This window comes from Equus przewalskii, chromosome 22 (genome assembly GCF_037783145.1).
Source record: "Equus przewalskii isolate Varuska chromosome 22, EquPr2, whole genome shotgun sequence".
In the NCBI taxonomy this organism is placed as follows: Eukaryota; Metazoa; Chordata; class Mammalia; order Perissodactyla; family Equidae; genus Equus; species Equus przewalskii.
The window spans coordinates 277,794-294,510 of NC_091852.1; the positions used below are offsets into that span (position 1 = coordinate 277,794).

Consider the following 16,717-nt stretch of genomic DNA (forward strand, 5'->3'; position numbering starts at 1 on the left):
GCATGCTTTGTACATTTGCTTTAAACATTTGCAATGTTCCAAAGATGAGAATGATGCCCTTAAAGATAGGGATATTGCCTCGCCCCATATCAGCATTTCTTAAAGAATAAGCATTTCTTCCCAGAAACTAAGGATTGATTACTGTCCTGCTGTAACTCATCTCATGACCACTGACCTGCTGACCACCAACTTTCTGTGCTCACCTTGTGACCAATGACCTATTGTTCTAGCAAAACATCTCATGACTGTAGTAAAAGAGATATTCCTGTAATATGTGATGGATGTTCCTTGTTCCAAGATGCGATATAACCACTCTGTATCTCTGCTTCTTCAGAGTGCTTTCTTGGTGAAGGTAGTTTCTCCCGGGCTTTGGTCCTCAGACTGGCTCATATAATAAACTCACCCCAGTTTTGACTTATAGATCAATTATAGATTTTTTGCATCAAAACTATGCACATTAGATGGATTACTCAGGTGCAGGAAGTTCTATTATTTACAACCATTGTTCTCTAAAACTGCTTGGTAAACTATAAAGGGCCTTAAAAATTCATTTGTTTTCCTGCCTGAGGTGGAGACACTCCTCCTATTTCTGCAATTATCAGCACACAGATCACAACTGTCCACCAGTGAGGATGGACTTCTCCTGATTTCTAATGCTACATATTGAAGTGGAAAAAACACTTTACTTAGAGAACTAAAGACTTGATCCAAATTCTGGCTACATCACCAGGGCTGGGACTAGGTGACGTGAGCTAAGGACCCAAGGAGCACAATGTAAGGGTCACTCTCAGGGCCTCCCTGGTCCTGCCCCATCCATTACAACCTCTGTGCCTTTTTTTAATTGTGGGAAAATTCAAAGACCATAAAATTAACCATTTTGAAGTGTACAATACAGTGGCATTTAGTACAGTCACAATGCTGTGCAACCACCACCTCTACCTCGTTCAAACATTTTCATCATCCCAAAGGGAAACCTAGTATCCATTAAGCAGTCACACCCCATTCCACTCTTCCTCCAGCCCCTGCAACCACCAGCAGTTTTTCCCTCTCTGGATTTACCTATTCTGGATACAACCCATGTGCTTTTGAGAAATGGTGCTAATAACTAACTCACCTTGTGCCAAGACATGATTCAAAGAGCTTTATGTGCATTAATGTAATTAATCCTCACAAAACCCCAGTGAGGTAGGGACAAACATCCCCAGGTGATTGGCTTATTATTTAATTCTCTAATTGTTATTTCTTCATCTGTAAAATGAAGAAAACAGCAACATGCTGACAACAATTTGTTTAGCACGTTTGTGTGAGAGGCATTGTTCTAGGCCAGGACTGGCAAATAGGATCCATCTCTAACCACCTGGGAATGATTTCCAATGGAAAGAGGGGAGGGGTTCCTGAGATGGCTCACTGGGACGGAGTACAGTCCTGGGCTCGTGGTGTCTGTCATGGACAGAGGAATGGGTGATGGGCCATATGGAACAGAGATCTGCCTTCCCTCCCAGATCAGTAAGAAAAAAAGACAAGTGACATGCCAATTGTGCCTCAGTCCAGAGCAGGAGGGAGCACCACCCCTAGGATGCCCTGAGGCTGTGTGGGCCGTTCACAAGAGCAGAAGGTTGGGATTCAGAACAGAACAAATGGACTAAGTGCACATCTCTACTCTGTGATGCACAGGTAATACCTTGAAAAGTTACCTGACCTTTCCTGTTCTCATTTCCTCTTCTGTAAAATAGATAATATATCCAACTCATAAAGTTCTGGTGGGAATGGCTTGAGATAATGTGAGTGAATTGCAAAGCCCAGTATCTCACACACAGTAAAAGCATAACAAGTGGCAAGCAAATAAAATATATATATATATTACATATTATACAGAATACACTATATATTATGATATATATGTACTTTTTTTTTTTAGGAGATTAGCCCTGAGCTAACATCTGCTGCCAATCCTCCTCTTTTCGCTGAGGAAGACTGGCTCTGAGCTAACATCCGTGCCCATCTTCCTCTACTTTATATGTGGGACGCCTACCACAGCATGGCTTGCCAAGTGGTGCCATGTCTGCACCCAGGATCCAAACCAGCGAAGAAACCCGGGCTGCCGAAGCGGAATGTGTGGAACTTAACCGCTGAGCCACCGGGCCAGCCCCTGTACTTTTTATATGTAATATTATACATATAGGGCATAGAATGGGCACAAAGGAGGAATCAAGTCCACTTGCAAGAGGGAGCAGAGGTCAGAAAAGCCCTCATAGAGGGGAAGGGCCTTAAGATGATATTTGAAAGAACAGACTCACACGCCTGCCTCACCCTGTCGTTTGGAGGACTTGGTGACATCATTTATCTGAAGCATTTAGCACAATGCCTGCAGGCCATGAATGTTAGCTGACTCTAAATGGTTTTGTTGGTTGCATTATATTCCATGTGACCCTCTGGATCAGTCAGAGTTCTTGATGGCAAACAACAGAAACTGCCTGGCTAACCTAAGCAGAAGAGAAGGTTCATAGAAGGGTCTCAGAGAGCTCAGCAACTGCACAGGGAGCCAGCTCAGACCAGAGATGGGAACCAAGAGAGGCCTGGCAGCTGAGGACACGCCAGGGCCAGCTCCCAGGAGCAGTCTGTTCAGGTCAAAGCCGTGGACACCACTGGACACTCAGCACCGCTGCCAACACCAAGAGTGACTCTCAGTGTCCTCGGATTTTCTACCACGCCCTCAGGATGGAACACCCTGGGTGAGAGGACCCACTGGCTGATTCCAGGTCAGACGTCCACATCTCAGCTTTCGGTGGTCATTGGGAGAAGGTATTTGGCCTCTTCAACTTCCTGAGCAAGAAGCGGGGCCTTTTTCCTAGTAAGATTCACACAGCAGGGCCTATTTTAGAAGTAGAAAGGGATTGGGATGTAGAATAACAAAAAAGAAAAGTTTCAGCTATCCCTTAAAGAACACTGTTTTGACACAGCAGGGAATATTGTACCAAAAATGTAGAAAATCATCATAAACCCCAGAAATTTATCTTTGAAATGTGAAATACTTAAAAATCAAGACTTTCAGGTCATCTTTAGGTGTTTCATGCCAAACACCTGCTATATAGTAGGCAATCAATAAACAACAGTGAAGTAAATATAAACAGAATCAGTAACTAAATGTGTGGTTAATCTTAGACATAAATAATGATTTCTTCAGATCTTTAAAATTTGGTCTAAAATGTTAATTTCTCAGTTTGAATTCATATACAGGCCATTTTGAGATGTGAGAAGATTGGTTTTGCTCTCTTTACCCCCACTAACATATTTGAGAGATGTTTTGATCTAATCGGAGTGTGAGCCTCCAGAAAGTCATCAGAGGGGAATGTGGACTTATGAGGTGATAACAAAATCTGGTTGTTAGGAGTTAGTTGATAATGGATTAGCGAGAGAGAAATCTGATGCTCCCAAGAGATCTGCTCAGAGGGACTGGCCCGGTGGCACAGTAGTGAAGTCTGTGCACTCCACTTTGGCGGCCCGGGGTTCACAGTTTCAGATCCCAGGCACAGACATACACACCAATCATCAGGCCATGCTGTGGTGCCGACCCACATACAAAATCGAGGAAGACTGGCACAGATGTCAGCTCAGAGCCAATCTTCCTCACACACAAAAAAGATCTGCTCTGAGATTTCCAGGAACCACACAGACCTTTAGACAGCAGGCAGGAGCCAGAGAAGAGAGAAATTTCTTCAGTAGGAAAATGGGCCTCTTACCATCAGCACTGAAACTTGCCCTACTCTCTCCCATATGACATAAAACCCTCCCTTTCCATCTTCCCCTGCAGGCGCTGCCTTACTTCTCCATCCCCTTGACTGTCCCAAACTTCTCCATGGTTGTTTAAATTCACTTTTTCTCCTTCCTCACCTCCCACTCATTTCCCAGCCCACCACAGTCTGGCTTTTAGCCCCACTGCTCCACTGAAACATCACTTGCCAAGGTCACCTGTGACTTCCTTACAGCTAAACCTAATGCACACCTTTCCATCTTTGTCTCACTTGGCCTCACAGTGGCTGCAGATGATGATAACTTTTTCTTGGAAACACTCTCTGTAGTGAGCTTTCATAACTCAATAGTCTCATGGTTTCCCTCCTATGTATATTCAATTATAATATATTGTCTTAGATTTTACAAAGGTACCAAAAACTCAACACTCCCAGACTGAACTCGCAATCTTTCTCTGCAGATGCCTTTCCTGCTACGTCTTCCTTCAAAACAAATGCCTCCCATGTTCATGGATGCTAAAGCTCCTTCTCCTCACATAATTTCCATTTTGTTGTTGTTGTTATGATGAGAACAGTAAAGCTCTACTCTCACAGCAACTTTCAAGTATACAATATAGTATTGTTAACTACAGTCACCTTGTGTACATTAGATCTCCAGAATTTTTTCATCTTATAACTGAAAGTTTGTGTCCTTTGACCAACATCTTCCCATTTCCTCCACCTCTTGGTACCTGACAACCACCATTCCACTCTCTGCTTGCATGAGTTCAATGTTTTTAGCTTCCACATATAACTGAGATCATACAGTATTTATCTTTCTCTGTATGACCTACTTCACTTGGCATAATGCCCTCAAGGGTCATTCATGGTTTTGCAAATGGCAGGATTTCCTCCTTTTTTATGGCTGAATAATATTCTATTATATATATCTCTATATATACCACATTTCCTCTATCCATTCATCCATAGGTTGTTTCTATGTTTTGGCTTCTGTGAATAATGCTGCAGTGAACATGGGAGTGCAGCTATCTCTCAAGATAGTGATTTCATCTCCTTTGGATATGTACCTGGAAGTAGGATTATTATATTATATGTTAGTTCTATTTTTAATTTTTTGAGAAACTTCCATACTATTTTCCATAGTGGCTGCACCGATTTACATTCCCACCAACAGTATACTAGAGTTGCCTTTCCTCCACATCCTCACCAGCATCTTTTATCTTTTCTTTTTTTGATAATGACCATTCTAACAGGTGTGAGGTGATAACTCATTGTGGTTTTGATTTGCATTTACCTGATGATAAATGGTATTGAGCACATTTTCATGTACTTGTTGGTTATTTGTATGTCTTATTTGAAAGAAATGTCTATTCAGGTCCTTTGCCCATTTTTTAATGGTTTGTTGCTATTGAGTTGTGTGAGTTCTTTATATATTTTTTATATTAACCACTTATCAGATATATGGTTTGCAAATATTTTCTCCCATTTCATAGGCTGCCTTTTCACTCCGTTGATAGTTTCTTTTTAGTGAAGAAACTTTTTAGTTTGCTGTAGTCCTACTAGTTGATTTTTGGTTTTGTTGCTTACGCTTTTAGTGTCATATCCAAAAAATCATTGCCAGGACTGATGTCAAGGACTTTTTCCCCTATGTTTTCTTATAGGAGTTTTATGGTTTTAGGTTTTACATTTAAAGTCCTTATTCCATTGTGAATCAGTTTTTGTGAGTGGTATAAGACAGGGATCCAATTTCATTCTTCTGCATGTGGTTAGCCAGTTTCCTCAACATCATTTTTTGAAGAGACTATCATTTCCTCATGTAGTATTCATGGCTGTTTCATCAAAGATTAGTTGACCATATATACATGGGTATATTTCTCTTTTTTTTTTAAAGATTTTACTTTTTTCCTTTTTCTCCCCAAAGCCCCCCAGTACACAGTTGTATATTCTTCATTGTGGGTCCTTCTAGTTGTGGCATGTGGGATGCTGCCTCAGCGTGGTTTGATGAGCAGTGCTATGTCCGCGCCCAGGATTCAAACCAACAAAACACTGGGCTGCCTGCAGCGGAGCACACAAACTTAACCACTCGGCCACGGGGCCAGCCCCATACATGGGTTTATTTCTAAACTCTTGATTCTGTTCCATTGGTCTATGTGTCTGCTTTTATGCCAGTACCATACCACATATTAATTACTATAGCTTTGTCATAAAGTTTGAGATCAGGGAGCTTGATGTCTCCAGCTTTGTTCTTTCTCAAGATTGCTTTGGTTATTTGGGGACTTTTATGATTGTATACAAATTTTAGGGTCCTTTTTCTATTTCTGTAAAAGTGCCACTGGAATTTGGATAGGACATAGTCTCTACCTATGGCCTTGGGTTATATGGACATTTTAACAATATTAACTCCTCTGATCCATGAATACAGGATATCATTCCATTTATTTGTGTCTTCTTCAATTTCCTTCATCAATGTCTTACAGTTTTCGGTACAGATATTTCACTTCCTTGGATAAATTTATTCCTACGTATATGGTTTTTGATGTTATTGTAAATGGATTGTTTTCTTTATTTCTTTTTCAGATAGTATACAGATAGTATTCATGATTAGTATATAGAAATGCAACTCACTTTTGTATGTTGATTTTGTATCCTGTAACTTTATTGAATTTATTATTTTTAACAGTGTTTTGGTGGAGTTTTAGAATTTTCTATATAAAAGATCATGTCATCAGCAAACAGAGACAATTTTATTTCTTCTTTTCTGCTTTGGATGCCTTTTATTTTTTGCCTAATTGCTCTGGAGAGGACTCCCAGTACTATGTTGAATAGGACTGGTGATAGTGGGCACCCTTGTCTTGTGTCTAATCTTAGAGAGAAAGCTTTCAACCTTTCACCATTGACTGTAATATTAGTTGTGGGCTTGTAATATATTGCCCTTATTATGTTGAAGTTTGTTCCTTCTGTATGCAATTTGTTATGAGTTTTTATCATGTAAGGATGTTGAATCCCATCGAATGCATTTTCTGCATTTATTGAGATAATCACATGATTTTTGTATTTCATTCTATTAATATGGTATATCACATTTATTTGTGTTTGTTGATCCATCCTTGCATCCCAGAAATAAATGCCACTTGATCATGGTGTATGATCTTTTTAATGTGCTGTTGAATTCAGTTTACCAGTATTTTGTTGAGAATTTTTGCATCAATATTCATCAAAGATATTGACTTGTAGTTTTCTTTACTTGCAGTATCCTTATCTGGGTTTGTTATCAGGGTAATGCCTCATAAGATGAGTTTGACATTGTTCCCTTTTCATCAATTTTCTGGAAGATTTTGAGAAGGATTGGCATTAATTCTTCTTTAAACGTTTGGTTGAATTTAATCATGAAGCCATCTGGTCTTAGGCTTTTCTTTCTTGGCAGGTTTTTGATTACTGAATCAATCTCCTTACTCATTATTGGTCTGTTTAGATTTTCTATTTCTTCATGATGTGAATATGGTAGGTTGCCTGTTTCCAGGAATGTATCCATTTCTTATAGGTTGTCCAATTTGCTAACATATAATTGTTCATAGTAGTCTCACAATCTTTTGTATTTCTGTGGTATCAGCTATGATGTCTCCTCTTTCCTTTCTGATTTATTTATTTGAGATTTCTCATTTTTTCTAGAAAAAGCTGAAGTTTTGTCAATTTTGTTTATCTTTTCAAAAATACCACTTCTTAGTTTCATTGATCTTTTCTATTATTTTTCTATTCTCTATTTCATTTATTTCTGCTCAGATCTTGGTTATCATTTCCCATCTGTTAACTTAGGTTTAGGTTGTTCTTATTTCCCTAGTTCCTTGAGATGTAAAGTTAGGCTGCTTATTTTTTCTTTTTCTTAGTGTAGTCATTTGTCACTATAAAATTCCCCCTTAACACTGCTTTTGTTTCATCCTGTAAGTTTTGGTATGTTTGTTTCCATTTTCATTTGTTTCAAGATATCTTTTGATTTCCCTTTTGATTTCATCTTTGACCCATTGGTTGTTTAGGAGTGTGTTGTTTAATTTCCATGTTATTTGTGAAATTTCCAGTTTTCCTCTTATTATTGATTTCTAGTTTCACACCATTGTGATCAGAAAAGATACTTGGTATGATTTCAATGTTTAGAAATTTGCTGAGATTTGTTTCATTACCTGAAATATGACCTCTTCTGGAGAACATCTATGTGTGCTTGAGAAGAATGTGTATTCTGTTGTTATTGGATGAAATGTTCTATATATGTGTTTGGTCCACTTGGTCTAAGGTATAGTTCAAGTCCAATGTTTCCTTACTGATTTTCTGTCTGGATGATATATCCATTATTGAAAGCCAGGTAATGATGTTCCCTATTATTATTATATTGTTGTCAGTACTCCCTTCAAATTTGTTAGTATTTGCTTACTATATTTAGGTGCTCCAATTATGCATGCATATATATTTATAATTGTTGTATCTTCTTGATGAATTGACCCCTTTAAAATTATATAATGACCTTCTTTATCTCTTGTAACAGTTTTGAGTTAGTCTCTTTCATCTGATACAAATATGGCTGCCCCTGCTTTCTTTTAGTTTGCATTTGCATGAAATCTTTTTGCATCTCTTCGCTTGAGCCCATGTGTGTCCTTGAAGTTGAAGTGAGTCTTTTGTAGGCATTATATAATTGGGTCTACGTTTTTTATCCTTTCAGCCAGTCCATGCCTCTAGATTTGAGAATTTAATCCACTTACATTTAAAGTAATTACTGATAGGTAAGAACTTACTCTTGCCATTTTGTTCATTGTTTTCTGGCTGTTTTATAATTCCTTTGTTCTTTTCTTCCTCTCTTGCTCTCTTCATTTGCAAATTAATGATATTTCACAGGGATATATTTAATTCTCTTCTTTTTATCTTGTGTATATCTACTACAGGTTTTTATTTTGTGGTTATTCTGTGGCTTACTTCAAACATTTTATAGATATAACTGTCTATTTTAAGCTGTTAATGACTCAACTTTGGCCACATACAAAAACTCTAGCCTCTGACTCCCCACACACACATTTTATGTTTTTAATGTCACAATTTTCATATTTTTGTATTGTGTATCCATTAACAAATTGTAGTTGTTGCTATTTTTAATGCTTTTGTCCTTTAACCTTTATATTAGTGTTAAGTGGCTAACACACCACCATATTACAGTATTAGAGTGTTCTGAATATGACTATATATTTACATTTACCAATGTATTATATATTTTCATATGTTTTCATGTTACTAGTTAACCTCCTTTAATTTCAGTTTATAGAACTCCTTTTAGCATTTCTTGTAAGGCAGGTCTAGTGGTGATGAACTCCCTCAGCTTTTGTTTATTAGGCAAATTCTTTATCTCTCCTTCATTTCTGAAGGACAGCTTTGCTGGGTAAAATATTCTTGGTTGGCATTTTTTTTTCTTTCAGCAGTTTGAATATATCATCCCACTCTCTCCTGGCCTATAAAGTATCTGCTGAGAAATTTGCTGATAGCCTTATGGGGGTTACCTTGTATGACAGAAATTTTTTTGTCTTGTTGCTTTAAAAATTCTCTCTTTGTAACTTTGATTTTAGGCAATTTTATTACAATGTCTTAGAGAAGATCATTTGGATTAAAATTTTGAGATGACTTATTACTTTTGTGAACTTTGATGTCCAAATCTCTCCCCAAGGCTTAGGAAGTTCTCAGTCATTATTTCTTTTAAAAGATTTCTACCCCTTTCTTCCTCTCTTTTCTTTCTGGGATTCCATGATGTGTAAATTGCTTCTCTTAATTGTGTCCCAAAAGTCTTGAGATCTTCTTCATTCCTTTTTATTCTTTTTTCTTTTTCTCCTTTGACTGGATAATTTCAAATGCTCCATCTTCAAGCTCACTGATTCTATCTTCTGCTTTGTCTATTCTGCTGTTGAAGCTCTCTATTGAATTCTTCAGTTTGGTTATTCAGTATTCTTCAGGTCCAAAATTTCTGTTTGGTTCTTTTTCATGTTTCCTATCTCTTTGTTGAACTTCTTTTTGTTCTTGTAATGTTTTTATGATTTTGTTAAATTGTTTATCTGTGTTCTCTTGTAGCTCTCCGAGCATCTTTAGGACAATTATTTTGAATTCTTTGTCAGGCAATTCCTGTATCTCCATTTCTTTGAGGTCAATTACTAGAAGTTACTGTGTTCCTGTAGTAGAGTCACCTTTCCCTGATTCTTTGTAATCTCTGTAGCCTTGCATAAGTGTCTGTATATTTGAAGAAACAGTTACCTCTTCCAGACTTTATGGACTGACTTTGGTAAGGAAAAATATTCATCTGTGGGTGAGGACGTGCTGGGGCATAGTGTGACCCCAGGTCTAGTAGGCACGGCACCAAGTGTTAGGGCATGTGGTGGATCCAGTTTTGAGGGGGTGCTGACTCATTTGCTCATTCCATTGAGTCCTTGGCATAGTCAACAAGTGTGTGGATTTTGGTGAGCACCGCAGGGAGTTCACAGAGGTGTAAAGGTAGTTGGAGTCCTCAGAGGCACCTTGAGATCCAGCAGCTAGGAAACAGGGCAGGCGGCAATGGTAGCTGGAGTCAATGATGTATACACACTCAGCTGCAGGGGTAGCTGTGGGTGCCTGTGTAGTGGTACAGCCAGTTGCAAACAAACATGTAGTGATGGGGACCAGGGTAAGCAGCAAGGGTTGAGGCCAACTGTGGGCACTCTGGCAGCTATGGGGGCCCTGACTGTTGGTGTACACTAGCACAGCTGCTGATTCTCACCACAGGTGCACAGCAGTGGAGGTTAGTGTTGAGTGTCAAGCGAGGGGCATACAAGTGTACAGGTGGAGAGGCTAGGTGCAAGTGAGCCCAGTGGTGCAGGCCAGTGAGGGGAGATAAGGCCAGATATAAGCCCACATGCAGCTGTGGAAGCCCTGCCCATTGGCATGCACTCCGGTGGCTGTACGGTCTCCTCACAGGCATGCACACGGCCGTGGAGGCCAGAGACAGGGGTCAGGCTGGGAGTGTGTAGGTGCATAGCTGAAAGGGCTAGCTATCAATGAGCCCAGTGGTGCAGGCAAGTGACAGGAGATAGGGCTGGATCTAGGCCCACAAGTGGTTGTGGAGCCCCTGGCTGTTGGTGTGCACTCCTGTGGCTGCATAGTCTTTCCACAAGTGTGCACATGGCAGTGGACACCAGTGATGAGAGCTGGGCTGGGGGCATGCAGGTAGGCAGCTGTGGGGGCTAGTTAAAGGTGAGTCCAGTGGTGCAGGCCAGTGATAGAAGATAGGGTCAAACCAGGCCCACAAGCAGCTATGGGGGGTCTTGGCTATCAGAGTGCACCTCCTTGGCTATAAGATCTTGCTATGGGTGCACACATGACAATGGAGGCCGGTGGCAGGTAAGTGATCAGATTGAGGGGCTAGCCTCGAGTGCATGGACAGTGGTGTGGGTCAGCCATGGGGGGAATCTAGACTGGCTTTTTTACACTTGCACAGCCACAGCATGGATTTGTTTGTTTGCCAGCATGGATTCCAGGTTCCAGTGGCAGTGGGAGTGAAGAGAAGGGAGGGAATCAGGTGGCTGGCATCGGCCAACACAATACATTCCTGTGGGGCAAAAACCACTGAAATCTGCAAGGGGTTTGCAGTGGCTGTGCTGGCCATTGTTTTCCTCAGTGGTGAAAGCTGCTGAGGTCATCTACAGAGCTGGTCATGGAACTGTGGCTGCACCCACTGCATGGATGATATTGGAAAACCCTGTTCTTCCTCCTTGTTCATAGCCATCTCTATACGTCTCAGCTTTGCTGGTCTCTGGGTGGAGTGAAATCAAAGTGGATGATTCAGTATACCCTGAAAGGCTGGGAAGCTGGTTGCTCACTCCACTGTCCCTTTCCCTTTCTCTTTCTAGCTGGGGAGTTCCCTCCTGGTGCTGAGCAATGCCAGCTTGGAGGATGGGGTGACACAGGCAACATGAAGCTGTTCTTTCTTCCCTTTTGTGTGACTATTCTTAAGTTTCTTGTTCTGCTGTGTTGCTCAAGTTCCTTAAGTGCAATTTAGAGCTCTCCCAGAGCTCTTTTTGTCCGTAGATAGCAGTCTAATTGTTGACCTTTGTGCAGGGAGGGAGGCTAAGGTCTCCTACTCCCCCATCTTGGTGACATCACTTCTTATACTGTTAAGGGTTTTTTCATCTATATCCATGAAGGATGTTGGTCTTTTCTTTGCATGTGATGTCTTCATTTGCCATTGATATCAAGGTAATGCTGGCCTAACAGAATGATGTGAGACATGTTCTCTCCTGGTATGTTTTCTGAAATAGATGGTGAGGGATTGGGGTTATTTCTTCCTGTAATAGTCAATGGAATTCACCAGTTGAGTCATCTGAATCTGGGCTTTTCTTAACTGAGTTTTAATTACTAATTTAATTTTCATATTCACTATAGGTCTGTTGAGATTTTCTGTTCCTTTTTGAGTCAGTTTTGGAAATTTGGATCTAAGAATTTGTCTATATTTTACAACTTGGATTATTTGTGGCCTAAAGTTGTTCATAACATTCTCTTATAATCCTTTAATCTCTGTATGGATGGTCCTTTTTTATTTTGGTAATCTCTATCTTCTCTCTTTCTTGGGGATACTAGCTAAAGGATTGTCAATTTTGTTGATCTTTTAAAGAGTCAATTTCTAGTTTTATTGATTTTTGTGCTTTGTATTTAATTGAGATCTGTTCTAACCTGTAGTATTTCCTTTCTGTTTTCAGTTTGGTTTCTTCTTTTGTTAGTTTCTTTGGGTAGAAACTCAGGTTATTGATTCAACACTTCTTTTCCGCTATAGGTGTTTAATACTATAAATTTCTTTCTAAACACTGCTTTAGGCATATCCCATAAATTCTGATATACTATTTTTTAAATTTTCATTCATTTCAAAGTACTTTCTAATTTTCCTCCCAATTTACTCTGACTCGTGTTATTCAGATGTCTGTCATTCAATTTCCAAATATTTGTGGATGTCTCAGGTATATTCCATTGTGGTTAGAGGATGTATTTTATGTTACTACAGTCTTGTTATTTTTATTGATATTTATTTTGTGGCTGAGTACATTGTCTATCATGGAGAATGCTCCATGTGCTATTGAAAAGAATGTGTATTTTGTAGTCATCGAGTGGAGTGTTCTATATACGTCACTTAAGTTGATTGCGTTGTTCAAGTCTTCTATAACCTTGCTGATTTTCTTTCCTTTTTTCTGTCAATTCTGGACAGTAGGGAATTAAAATTTCCAACTGTTATTGTTGAGTTGTCTATTTGTCCTTTCATTTCTGTCAGATTTTGCTTCATGTATTTTGAAGCTCTGTTATTATGTTTGTATGCATTTATAATTTTTATCTTTCTGATGTATTGACATTTCATCATTTGGTATGTCCCTCTTTGCCTCCAGCAATATTTCTTGTTTTAAAATCTACATTCTCAAGTATCAATACAACCCCTCCAGCAGTCTTTGTGTTACTATTTGCATGATGTATCTTTTCCATCCTCCTACTTTCAATCTATGTGTCTTTGAATCTAGCGTGTGTCTTTTTAGATTGCATATAGTTGGGTCTTGCTTTATTATACATTTTGCCAATCTCTATCTTCTAATTGGATTGTTTAGACCATCTGCACAATGCAGTTATTGATAGGGTCAGAGTTACATCTGCCATTTTGCTATTTGTTTTCTATGTCTTCAGTCTTCTTTGTTCCTCTGTTCTTCCTTCACTAACTTCTTTTGTGTTAAATAAATCTTTCAGTATATCGTTTTAATTCCTCTATTGATTATTTTTACTATATTTTTGAGCTATTTTCCTAATGTCTGCTCTAGGGATTCCAATATGAATCTTAACTTATTTCAGTCTATTTCAAGTTAATATGAACTTAATTTTCATGAAATATAGAATATTTTCTCCAATATAACTCTAATCCTTTCCCTCTTGTGCTATTATTTTTATTTATATTGCATCCATACCTTATGAAACCAATAATAGTGTTATAATTATTTCTTTAAACAATCTCCTGTCTTTTAAAGAATTTAACAGAAGACATGAAAAAAATATATTTATAGATTCTTTTATTTTTAACCCAGATATTTATTACTTCTGGCTCTCTTCATTTCTTCCAGTTGATTTGACCTACTGTCTGGTGTCATTTTCTTCTAGCCCAAAGAATTTCCTTTAGTAGTTCTCACAAATTTGTTATGACATCAAGGAACTCTCCCAGTCTTTTTAAATTTAGGAATTCTTTATTTTACCTTTATAATTGGTGGATAGTTTTTCTGCATAAAAGTTTTTCATTAGCAGTTTTTTCTTTCAGTATTTTGAATATGTCATTCCACTGTCTTCTATGGTTCACTTTCTCTGATGATATTATTATCATTAGATATTATTTGTATTGATGCTTTCCCGTACATATTGTTTTTCTATTGCTTCTTTTAAGATTTCCCCTTTGTGTGTGGCTTTCAACATTTGGACCATGATGTGTCTAGGTATAAATCTCTTTGTGCTTATCCTACTTAGGACTCATTAAGCTTCTTGGATGTGTAAATTAATATTTTTCATAAAATTTTGGAAGTTTGGGGCCACTATTTCTTCCAAAAATTCCAATAACTATTGGATCCACAATTTGAGGAGGTATATTAGACAAAATTTGGGACATTCACTGGGAAAGTCTGGGAACCTGGAAATTGGAATGAGTACATGTCTTCGGATTCATTTACAGCCTGAACTCATCAGGCGCAATGAGTCCCTCTTGATCTCATAAGCAGTTGTTTCTCCCCGTTTGAGGCTGTTCCGGCACTGCTGGTACTCAACTATAGGATGAATCTCAAAATCATTATCCTGAGTGGGAAAAAATAAAGCCACACAAAAGAGTACACACTGTATGACTCCTTTTGCATGAAACTCCAGAAAGGACAAAACTAATCTATAATGGTAGAAATCAAGAAGGACAGTTCCCAGATGGAGGTGTCTGGACAGTTTAAAAAGTGATCCAATATATTTGGCTCTCAGTAGATGGAGATTACCTCAAGTACTCTTCCAGGTAAGACTTAAATACAAGAATATCTTCAAGTGGGCAATTATGCTCCTGAATCTTTTATAAAATTATCAGAATCCATATAAGGATGGATGCCAGGTAAATACATCTTCTCTCCTAATCCCTGCTAGGATGGATTCAGTGTGAGGTCAAGATCAAGGTGAAGAAATTGTATTCCTTCACTTAGGTTGGTTTACCAAGCATCCAGGAAGCCCAAAGTTATTATCAGAGGAGAAGGATATGGTCAAACACCACAACTGGTTGCTGTTGCTCAGAACAGATACTCTCTGCTCTGTACACCTTGCCTGGCAAATTGAGCCTGTGAAGTTTACTAGGCAATTCAGGTTCATTGTACCTGGCACACTCTCTGCAATTTTAAGGCCCTCAAGGTTTACTAAAAGTCACTGCTTGTGCTGAACTGAGAAAAAGAAGTGAAGATTAACTGACTTCTGACAGTGACTCTCTCACTTTTCTCTCTCTCCAAATCCTGAGGGGTGATCCCAGTATAACTCACCCCTGAAAGAGGATGCACACTCTCTTCAGGGCCTGCCTGTACAACCTGCCTTACTGACTCCAGGCCCATAATGTTAATAAAAAAACAACTATGCTCAGAGGACAAGCAAAGTCTAATCCAGAAATATAAAAACAAAATACAAAAGGAACTTAAGATTTTGCTCAATAGTACAAGTAGAAACTAGGTAGCATCCTTAGGAAATTAGACCAGGAAGAATGAACTACTATGTTTTGGATAGGGCCAAATTTATTAGTATGATTATACTCCATGAACTTAGGAGCAGCCCATGGCGCATTTCATACCAATGAAATATGTTATTTCTCTAATGGGATCCTGAAAAATAGTTTTCTAAATTCTCAGAGTATTTCTGAGGTATAGACATTTTTTGTGGTGACCTGAAGGGATCTGTGGTGGTGTCTCTTTGATCATGAAGTTTTAATAAATGGGCACCCTACTAAGATGCTTCTTGAGACATCTATCTATCTATCTATCTATCTATGAAATTCTAGGTCTCCTGGCAGAGAACTAACACAAGTCACAATAACAGGGATTCATATCTTCTTTCCCTGTCCTTTATATATCCTACTTTATAGACAAGAGGCTTCAGCTGAAGAGGAGGCTAGGTCCCTTTGACAAAATTCTTCATAATTTAGTCACAAGTATATATAATTAATCAACCCTCAAAAGTCCCCAAGGGAGACTTGTGGCATATACCAGTTGAATCTCCTTCAACCTGAGTCTACTATGTTTGGCGGCATCATTGGAAGTTATGGCTGCTGCGATTACAGTCTCACTTACAGGTGGTTCTGAAACGTGTGGTAAAAAGAAATCTTCCAAAGGGGCAGAGTTTAAGGAGATATATTTAGTTGCTCCCCTTGTGAAGAGGAGACACGTCCTGAGTTTAGATTTATATTGATTCATGTCCAATAGCTCAATGAGTTGACTGGTAGTAGGGGAACAGACAAGAATAAGACTGGAAAATTGGTGACAAAAAGGTCTGCAGGAGACATATGTGGATGGAATTCTAGGTACAGGTATTGAATGGGGTTTACAAATGCTTAAAGACAAGAGACATTAGAGGGAAGAGAATAAATGAGGTTGGGTATTTATTCTTTTGGCACTCTGTGCTGAGCCATGTAATGGCCATTACAATGTTTCTCTTCCTAAGGCCACACAGCTCTCCCAAGTGTGGCCTTTTCTGCCAAGGTCTGGTAATGTTACCTACCTTCATTATAGGCCTGGTGGTGATAATGATTCCCTACTGTCACTAGTTACACGATGCTTCACCCACCCTACCCATGTTTTTAGAGACATGTTAGTAGACTCTCCTCAAGTGTCTCATTGTTCCTTGACAAGTGACACCTGTTTCTTCAGGGGACCCTGACTAATAGGTCCCCATGG

The 16,717-nt window shown here is 38.9% G+C and overlaps 1 long non-coding RNA gene across 1 annotated transcript in view; it reads right to left on the minus strand.

The window, feature by feature from the left end:
- LOC103542166 (uncharacterized) overlaps window positions 1-16,717 on the minus strand; it is a 31,942-nt gene that overhangs the window by 14,313 nt on the left and 912 nt on the right. The gene's annotated exons all lie outside the window — the stretch shown is intronic.